General features: G+C 34.8%; 1 pseudogene; it reads left to right on the top strand.

Annotated features, from left to right (window-relative positions):
- The first annotated feature begins 708 nt into the window (after positions 1-708).
- Positions 709-1,709, top strand: LOC131742415 (zinc finger protein 396 pseudogene; annotated as a pseudogene).
- The last annotated feature ends 8,020 nt before the right edge of the window (positions 1,710-9,729 follow it).

Genomic DNA, 9,729 nt, shown 5'->3' with positions numbered 1-9,729 from the left:
AATTTTCTGTGCTGAACATTAAGAATCTTTTATTAAATGGATTATTAATGATTAATAGAAGTTACAAAAGTAGAATTGCAAGTGTAATATTTTAAATTATTAAGTGCAGAAATTTAATTCTTGTGAAGTATTCACAGTTAAGTTATAAAGATTTTATTTAATTGAACATCTAAAATAATAATTTTCTTATCCTAAATAAACACAGACGTATGTTTTTCAGTTTTGTACCAGGTGTAGATTTAGGCCAAACTGCCCAATTCTCACTAATTTGTGAGTGTTGTGGTCACTTCTTTCCAAGAAACCATAGGATAAATGAGTTGAACACGTTTAACCACCATCTCTTTTGCCAAAATTTCATATGTAAAACATCCTAAGTAAATAGACATCTTAAAATGCCTTGACTTTGAAATGTGTAATTCAAAATGTCTCTGAAATTCTGCTGCTATAAAAAAGTAAGGAAAATTAATTTAAAATAAACTTCACTTTCATAATAATTTTGAATAGCTCTGGATAGTTTTAGGACAGTAAGATTTTTTGATTCATGTTTTAAGCTGTGAATAGGAGGTAACATTAAGAAAATATTCCCTGGCTTCCCTGTCTTCTCCCCCAAAACGTGGGGTCGTCCTTCCTAGGCTGGAGGAGTGTCCATAAGGAGTTTCACCTTCTTGAAGATTAAAGCCTAGCAGTACTGAGCTATTCCCAGTCCAAATGTCTGCAAGATTGAGAAAGACATCAAAACTCCTTCCACAAACTTCAGGGGACCCTGACTGCATTCTAGCAATGAAGGTGGAAGAGGGAGGGCAGGCCCATAATATGGTCTCCAGCCGCCACTGGAGCAGCTACTACAGCTCAGAGACCTACTGCCAGCGGTTCAGGCAGTTTGACTACCAGGAATCACCTGGGCCCCAGGAGGCCCTGAGCTGGATGCGTGAGCTTTTCTGTCAGTGGCTGAGGCCAGAGGTGCACAGCAAGGAGCAGATCCTGGAGCAGTTCCTGGCCATGTTGCCTGAGGAGCTGCAGGCCTGGTTTCAAGAGAACCGACCAGAGAGTGGAGAGGAAGCTGTGGAGATGCTGGAGGAGCTGGAGAAAGAGCATGACAGGGCAGCTGAACAGGTCTTTTTTTGGACGAAATGAGGACATGCTTGCAAAGAAGCTACCAACTTGTGAAATCACTTAGGAGACACCACGTAGCCAGCTTAAGCCCACAAAAAAGCAACTGCAGTGGGCATCGAAGGGGCTTCACACCTTAAGACAAAATGTTAGAGACACTGGAACTATAAATGTGAAATCAGCTTCAAGGCAAAAGACTTCTTCAGGCAAAGAACTGCATTACAAAGTGTCTAACACTCTTCAAATGAATGCTTCCCAGAGTTTCACATTTAGAGAAACCTGTGAACAAGACAGAAAGTTTGAAAGAAGACAGGGAAACCGTCCCCCCCCCAAAAAAGTGTGATTAATGTGGGAAAGCCTTTAGTCAGAGCTCAGCCCTTAATCGACATCAGAGAATCCACAGTGGAGAGAAACCTTATACATGTGATGTGTGTGCAAAGGCTTTCAGCTGAAGTGCAATCCTGATTCAGCATTGAAGAATCCACACTGGGGAGAAACCCTTCAAATGTCATGAATGTGGGAAAGCCTTTAGTCAGAACTCAAATCTTTCCAGACATAGGAAAAACCATGCTGGAGAAAAAGTCCCATCAGTGTTGTGAGGGAGTCAAAGCATTTACTGAGAACTTTTCAACAGGGGAGAAGACACAAGGCACCAATACTCCTTTAGTATAAATCGGTAGTTTCAGTGGAAACCAGTTTCCTTTCAAAGGTTATAAAAGCCACAGGAGAGAATGTAGAATATTTTCTGTCAGCATTGTTTGCTTTTCTGCTTTTCAGTAATGTCAGTTCAGATGTTTGAGATTCTAAAGCTTAAATCGGATTTCCATCCCTAGTGCAGCTCTTGAAAAGATACTCTCAGACATGTTCTACTGTTTCCATTATTAACACAAATAATGAACTAGTATGTTCCTTTTTAGACAAGTACATTTTCCCTGTTGAGAAGGAATGTGTGAGTTAGTACATAAGTGGGTATTGAATGTGTGAGTTAGTACATAAGTGGGTATTCTCCATTTCATTACTAGAACATTGGAGTTATTAAACCAAAGATTAAATCAGTTTAAAAAAAAAAAATTTCCTGGGAATTCCCTGGCAGTCCAGTGGTTAGCACTCCATGCTTTCACTGCTGCAGGCCTGGGTTTGATCCCTCATCAGGAAACTAAGATCCTGCAAGCCATGCGGCATCGCCAAAAATAATAATAATAAAATAAAATAAATTTCCTGTTTTATTTTCTGTTACCAGATTTAAAATATGAGAATAAGATTGAGGAGACCCAAAAGAATATGTACCTCAAGACCTAAGTGGAAATGTCCAGGGTCATTGTTAGGAAAGAGGTGAGTAAAGGGACTTTAGTCATCTCTTATGAAAATCTGAGAACCTACATACTGTTTTGTTTTGTTTCAATTTTTTAAATTGAGGTATAGTTGATGTATAATATCATCTATACATACAGTTGATGATACTAAGTAATTTCCTGTGTAGGAAAAAAATTATCTCCTTTACAATTTATATTGGAAACATCTAAGTGAAAGCATTAAGATTTGCTCTACATGTCTTCAGGAAGTGGCCTAAATATGATGAGTGTTCTAATAAAGAACAGTTATCTGTGGGTGCTTATATAAATTTGTTGATCAGCTTAACATAAAGAAATAAGGAAGATGAAGAAAAGACTGTCCAAACAAGGCTGATGTTACCTGTTAAGTGCAGCACATAATGGAAAAGTGTACTTACCTGGAAATGAGAACCCTTAACAGCTGTTGACTCTCCTTCAGAGTTCTTCATAGCTTCTGTTCTGGCATAAATCAGCTGTGAACATGTTTCAGGCATCACAGGACAACCTTTGCAGGGTCTTATGCATTCTTAGTAAGATGAGTTTCTAGACAGTTTATCATGATGTTAAGACCTTGGATTTGGATACTCTTGTACAAATGAGAAAATCACTAAAGTTCAATTTAAAGAGTCCTTTGAGTTTAACCCACATTTAATACAATCAGATTCTCTTGTTTAAAAAGTAAATGACTCGTATTTTTTTTAAGTATTCTGACAGTATATAACATAGTGTCCCCCTTTCCAGGGATTCTTAATAAAACTCTGTATGTATTACAAGAATACATGGATTATCGTGTCTCCCATGGTGCCACCATTACCCAGTATGGAGGTAACCATGAGAAATTAAAGTCCTTAGAAGGAGAAGGGAAGATAGACCTCATGGTGAACTTCTTTGTTCCTCATGAAGTGTGAACATTTCATTATCAGAAAATCCAATCATATCTAGTGCTTGGAGTAACTCCTGAGACAAATGTGGGATTACATGCTCTGCTTAGTTAGAATACTGATAAATATAAGATTAGTAAGGGGAGAGGTGAATACAAATTTTAATTTTAGAATTTTCTGATAGTGATTATACTCATAGCTCTAGTAAATATGGATACATATTGAGTTTTGTACCTTTTCATTTATTAAAAATGTAGGAGTCAAAAAAAAAATGAGAAAATATTCCCTGAATGGCTGGAAGTGCAACTGTTTGTAAAAATGATATAACCTCATCCATGGCTTTGGAGACCTTTTTTTTTTTTTTTCGGTATGCGGGCCTCTCACTGTTGTGGCCTCTCCCATTGCGGAACACAGGCTCCGGACGCGCAGGCCTAGCGGCCATGGCTCACGGGCTTAGTTGCTCCGCGGCATGTGGGATCTTCCCGGACCAGGGCACGAACCCGTGTCCCCTGCATCGGCAGGCGGATTCTCAACCACTGCGCCACCAGGGAAGCCCTGGAGACCTATTTTAAATTCAAGTTGCTCATCAGAACTTGGGAGAAACTCGGTAACATAGGGATGAAATGTCTCTCTTCTTGCTTGATTAGAAAGACTGCAAAAGCAGTTATTAACCTGGTAATATAAACTGGAGAATACTCAACATTTCTGAATGAGAAGATGTCTGTGGTATCTAGTCCTTTAAATAAAATAGAGTAGCCAGACAGCTATGATGTCTCCAGAAAGAATTGCTGTGCAGATTGAATGCAGCAATGAACAAGACACTTGATTAGTACCAAAAGAGCCCGGTGTCGTACTGTTGCTGTTGTTATTTCCCTTCTGAATGTTTTGGATGCTGATTTTGCATAATCCAGACATCCCTGCTCTATGTGGTTTCACCATAGTTAGTTATCTGGGTCAGAGCCACTGTACCATTTGGTGGAGTAGCAGTGTGATAAATGAAGCACAAACTCAAGGCTCAAGTTTGTAAACTGAAGCGTGGCTTGTAGTCTGTTCTGTGTGTGTGAGACTTGAAAGTGATCACAATCATCCCCTAAGCAAATTGTATCATTAGCCATTCTAGTGCATCATGATTATACTCAGATATACATATAGAAGGTATATATGTATGTACACACACACACACACACACACACAAGATAAAACATGATTTCAAACTACCAGACTGGGAATGAAGAGCAGCGTCAGAATCCAAGCCTAACAAAAACTGAAGACTTGAAATTTTCCCTGTAGTTATTCTTTCAAAAGGGCAGAGATGCAGCATTGCAAGCAGCAGTTGGCCCTTTCAGCTAAGGCCCTTCTTTCCCCAAATGAAGCCCGTGCACATGAATCTCATGGCCAGTTAAACTTTAATTGTTTTCCATCATTTGTCAACCTGAGAAATTCCCAGCAATTCTCAGAATGGGTTTTCAATTTGGAAAATTATGTTGATGTAAAAAACTGCAAAGTTTTATAGACAGTTTATCTCAATGTTAGGATTCAGAAAAGATCATGACCACAGTTTTCACTTTTTGTCTATTTTGAATAAACTTAATCTTTGTTAGGAATGATCCAAAATGGAACATCATGTGAAACAAGACTACTGAAAGCATTTTCAATATCATTTGGTTCCTCAAAGAAACGAGATTTGTATAAGTACAAGTCATTTTATTTTTGTTAATGCAATTTTTTTTGTTGTAATAAACTTGAGTGAAATCACCTAAACAAATAATTATAGGAAAAGAAAATCAAGATGAGATTTTGTAAAAAAATCAATTCAAACTAGATTCAACAAAACCAGTCATTCTTGTCTCCTGCCAAAATGTTCGTGACATATTAATGCTAAATAGTATTACCAATGTTTAAGCACAATAGTCATTATTCACTAATTTATGATTAGGTCCAATACCCCAAATTCTTTGCCAAAGACACTTATTTTGCAAATTTATTCCAAAGAAATTTTGTACATACTTAACTCAAACCTGCAAGACAAGACATTTCTTTAAAGTAATATATTCAGAATGTTTTAGCCATTGCAAGCCCATTTAATTTAATAGAAGAAATACATATGTATGAAACTTTTCAAAACGTAATTTTAATATTATTAAACCATATAGTGATTCTTTTCCATATGAGGATTCCTTCTACAATTGCATCAGAAAGTTGAAATGTTATAAATAAATAAATTAAATAAAAGTTGAAAAGTCATGGACCAGAATAGTATATGATGCATTTTAAACAAATAGAGAAAAGTTTAATTTCAAGAATAGCTTGAAAGAATACAGATTTATCACTGATAATGATATACCAAACTGAAAGATGCATAAATATTTTAAATAAATGTCTTGCTTTTAACAGTAAAAAGTGATGTAATATTTAGCATAAAATGATGTCTGGCCAGCAAATCCATCCAAAGATCTTTTCCGCTTTTTTTCACACACTTCCCATCGACAACATACAATAGGAGATAAACTCAAGAAAGAGTATCAGAGACTAAGACTTAGAATTTTCCTACCATTAGAATCAGGGAGGAATTAAATAAATCAGGGATTACCTAAATTGGTTGTTCAAAATCCAAGAACAGTACTGTCTGAAATTACGTCAAATGTACTCTATACTTTCAAATTTCCTGCCTCACTTTTACCAGACATTCATAATAACACTACCTGAACCAAACAGAACTTTGGACATGTGTTTCTCCATTTCATGAGCATGCATTTTACAATCAGCCAAAAATGCTGATGCCAGATGATCACTGCATCTTCACCTTTCATCTTTTGGCAGGTGAAACTTTCTGAAACAATATTAAGCAAGGAATAAGAGTGAATTGGTAGTGTGATGCATTACTTTCGGGGGAAACTCTTCCAAATTAAGTTTTGTAGGCAGGGCAAAAACAAGGTATAATTTGGAAGCCATCATTTTGGATATTAAAATTCTTCACGTATTCTATTTCTCAGGGTATAAGATCTTACACTGAAGAACTTCTGGTTCACACAATGGCATAGATAAGAGCAAACTTGCCTTATGGACCAAAATGTATCAACTCTGCACACCACTCACAGATGAAAATACACGAGAAGATGCTATATAGAAGCAAAATATTAAGCTCATACTAAGTAAACTGTTCCTGAGTTTTATGATGATCAAAATATATATGTATATTAGCAAAAATTTGTTATAGAAAAAATAAATTTTTTAAATGTCAATTATTAACGTACTCTACAGTATTTTTAAATTGAAACTGTAATTAAATATTATAAATACCATTTTGTTAGCATTGTTTTTCAGAGGAGGGCATTTTGAAATGTGATGAAGTCCAAATTACCTACTTTTTCTTTTCTTTTTCTATTGAGAAATCTTTTCCAACTTCATTTCACCTTATTCTGATTATGTTCGTTTTTTTGACATGTTGAGAAAATTGAGCCTACTTTTAATAGGTGCTTAAATGTCCCTGTCCCCCAACTACATCTTTCTGTCTTTTTCAGCTTCTGTCTCTATTTACTGATATATTTTTTTCATGTTCATAGAACACAATTTCTTGGTTTTGGAAATGTATAGTGATTTTTCAATAAATGCTGGTATTTATGATTGTACATTGTCAAATGCAGTAATCTGGTGTATTTTTTAAATGATGTTGAACTTGGTTTTAACTACAATTTCCAAAGAATAGAGGGACTGTAGTCTAATAAAATTTCATGAAATACTTATTATGTAAGAGTATACAATAAAGCTCCTAGTTGTGAAACATTTTCTTATTTCCAATATTTTTATGGTTTTGAGACTATGCTTTAAAATCACATGAAAAAAGAAAAGTAGAATAAATCAATAAGTTGATCAACTTATTTTTTTGAATTTTATTTTTTTAAATTTTTTTATATAGCAGGTTCTTATTAGTTATCTATTTTATACATATTAGTATATACATGCCAATCCCAATCTCCCAATTCATTCTACCACCACCACCACCCACATTCCCCCCTTGGTGTCCATACATTTGTTCTCTACATCTGTGTCTCTATTTCTGCCTTGCAAACCAATTCATCTGTACCATTTTTCTAGATTCCACATATATGCATGAATATATGATATTTGTTTTTCTCTTTCTGACTTACTTCACTCATATGACAGTCTCTAGGTCCATCCACATCTCTACAAATGACCCAATTTCATTCCTTTTTATGACGGAGTAATATTCCATTGTATATATGATTAATTCATTTTTTTCATGGAAATTTAACATAAGAAAAATATGTGTGAAGGCAGCTAATTAAATTTCTGTAGTTTTAAAGTCAGGAGTAGCACCAAAGTATACTGACCCTTCTTCTTGAATGTCTCTCCATGTTATCAAATTCTCCCTTTTAATGATATGGGTTTGTTCTTTCAAATCCAAATGGATTTGGTTTAACTTTCCACAAAGGCCTTTTATGGACTACATATTCTGGGTGTCTAAGAACTGACAAAAAATAATTAGATAATAAAATGATCTTGAAAATGTGGATAACAAATACAGGGTTTTCTTGATTTTTGGAAGAGTGACTGAATTTTCTCTTCTTTCATTTTTGAAAAAAGTGGTCCATCAATGGTCAAAAGTGTATCTTTTTTTTTTTTTTGGCACTGACTTTAATTGAACTGCATTTTGAGTCACACTGGTACTTTAGATCAAATTTTAAAAATTAAGTTTAAACAACTAATATTCAATATAGATACACTCTAATTCCTGAAACTCTTTTACCAGAGCAAACATAGCTAGAAATGAAATTGAGACTGACTTTGCAACTAAAGTACAGTAGAATACGAGAATTAGATATAAATGACTTAAAATGCGTAATTAAAATTTGAAGAACTCAGGGCTTCCCTGGTGGCGCAGTGGTTGAGAATCCGCCTGCCGATGCAGGAGACACGGGTTCGTGCCCTGGTCCGGGAAGATCCCACATGCCGCGGAGCAACTAAGCCCGTGAGCCATGGCCGCTGGGCCTGTGCGTCCGGAGCCTGTGCTCCGCAACGGGAGAGGCCACAACAGTGAGAGGCCCGCATACCGCAAAAAAAAAAAAAAAAAAAATTTGAAGAACTCAAACTATTAGTTAATGTCTGCCTTCCTGTAATGTATCACTTTTGTTAATTAATCATTAACAAATGGTCTGAGCAATTGCGTAAAGAGTTACATGTTTGCTAGAAATAAACAATAAAGAGTGAGGTAAGCTGTTTCTAATAGGTATCCATATTCACATAGTGCTTATCCACTGGACTTGAATTCCCTTTCCAAACACATTCATTTTGTATAGCATATTAGTACAATGTAAATATATTACATGAGAACAATACATGAAATGTGAATTGTGTTCCTACAGTTATATATATATATATACACACATATTACATTAAATTATATACTATATACATTTTATTTTATATATACCAAAATACATTAAGTATATTATATACAATATATATTATATACTATGAATAATATACATATTTATGTATATGTGTATATTATACCTGCATATATATTATTCATAGTATAATTTATTAAATTATTTAAATGTTATAAGTGAAGAGATGTGCATTGCTCCTGTGGTCCTATATCTCATTGTGTGAACTTATTTAGGTCTTCAGTTTCTCCATCCATGTGACAGGAAGGTTAGCCTCCTAAAATTTCTTTCTGCTGATAAGCTCTAATTATCTATGTTAAATTTTTTATGTACCAGCCTTTTGGTAACAATTTTTATAAGGTCTTACTATTTTAAAATAATTTCTGTATTTTGATAGTAATAAGTGAAAACAGATTAATATAAATGTATTATCAACCATCCCTTTACATGAAACTATATAACAGAATATAAAAAATATTAAGGCATTTTAATTGATATAATGCCCTGAAGAGAATTGTTATAATGGCTGGTGTATGAGGGAGATGAAATATTTATTCCTAAGATCAGGCCATCTACTCAATTTGTCTGAGTTCTGTAGAGTTGTATATTTTCTACATAATTTTAAATACATTCTATCCATGTAAAAGACCTTAAATTAAACAATGTACAACAGATTTCATCTAAATTGTGTTAGAAAAGTAAGCTGATCGTGCCACATCACCTAGCTAGGCCCAAAGCAACTAAAGACAGAAAAATATGACCAGCAATAAATACTAAAACAGCAATTTATGCAATGTAGAACATTAACTAAAATCTTAAAACAGTTTATATTCCAGGTATGTATCAAACTGCAGATGTCATGTAAAATACATTCACTGTTGGAGATTACATGTCACACAGAAAGGTCTTTTAAGGAAACTTTCAAGGTCATGGGCCATAATAATAAATCAGCCAAATGATCCTCCTCTCTGGCTGATAGAAGAAAATTCTCCTTAAGAT

The sequence above is a fragment of the Kogia breviceps genome, chromosome 15 (assembly GCF_026419965.1).
Source record: "Kogia breviceps isolate mKogBre1 chromosome 15, mKogBre1 haplotype 1, whole genome shotgun sequence".
Classification (NCBI taxonomy): Eukaryota; Metazoa; Chordata; class Mammalia; order Artiodactyla; family Physeteridae; genus Kogia; species Kogia breviceps.
Note: the sequence above shows the minus strand (reverse complement) of the source record. Positions and strands in the feature narration are given on the sequence as shown.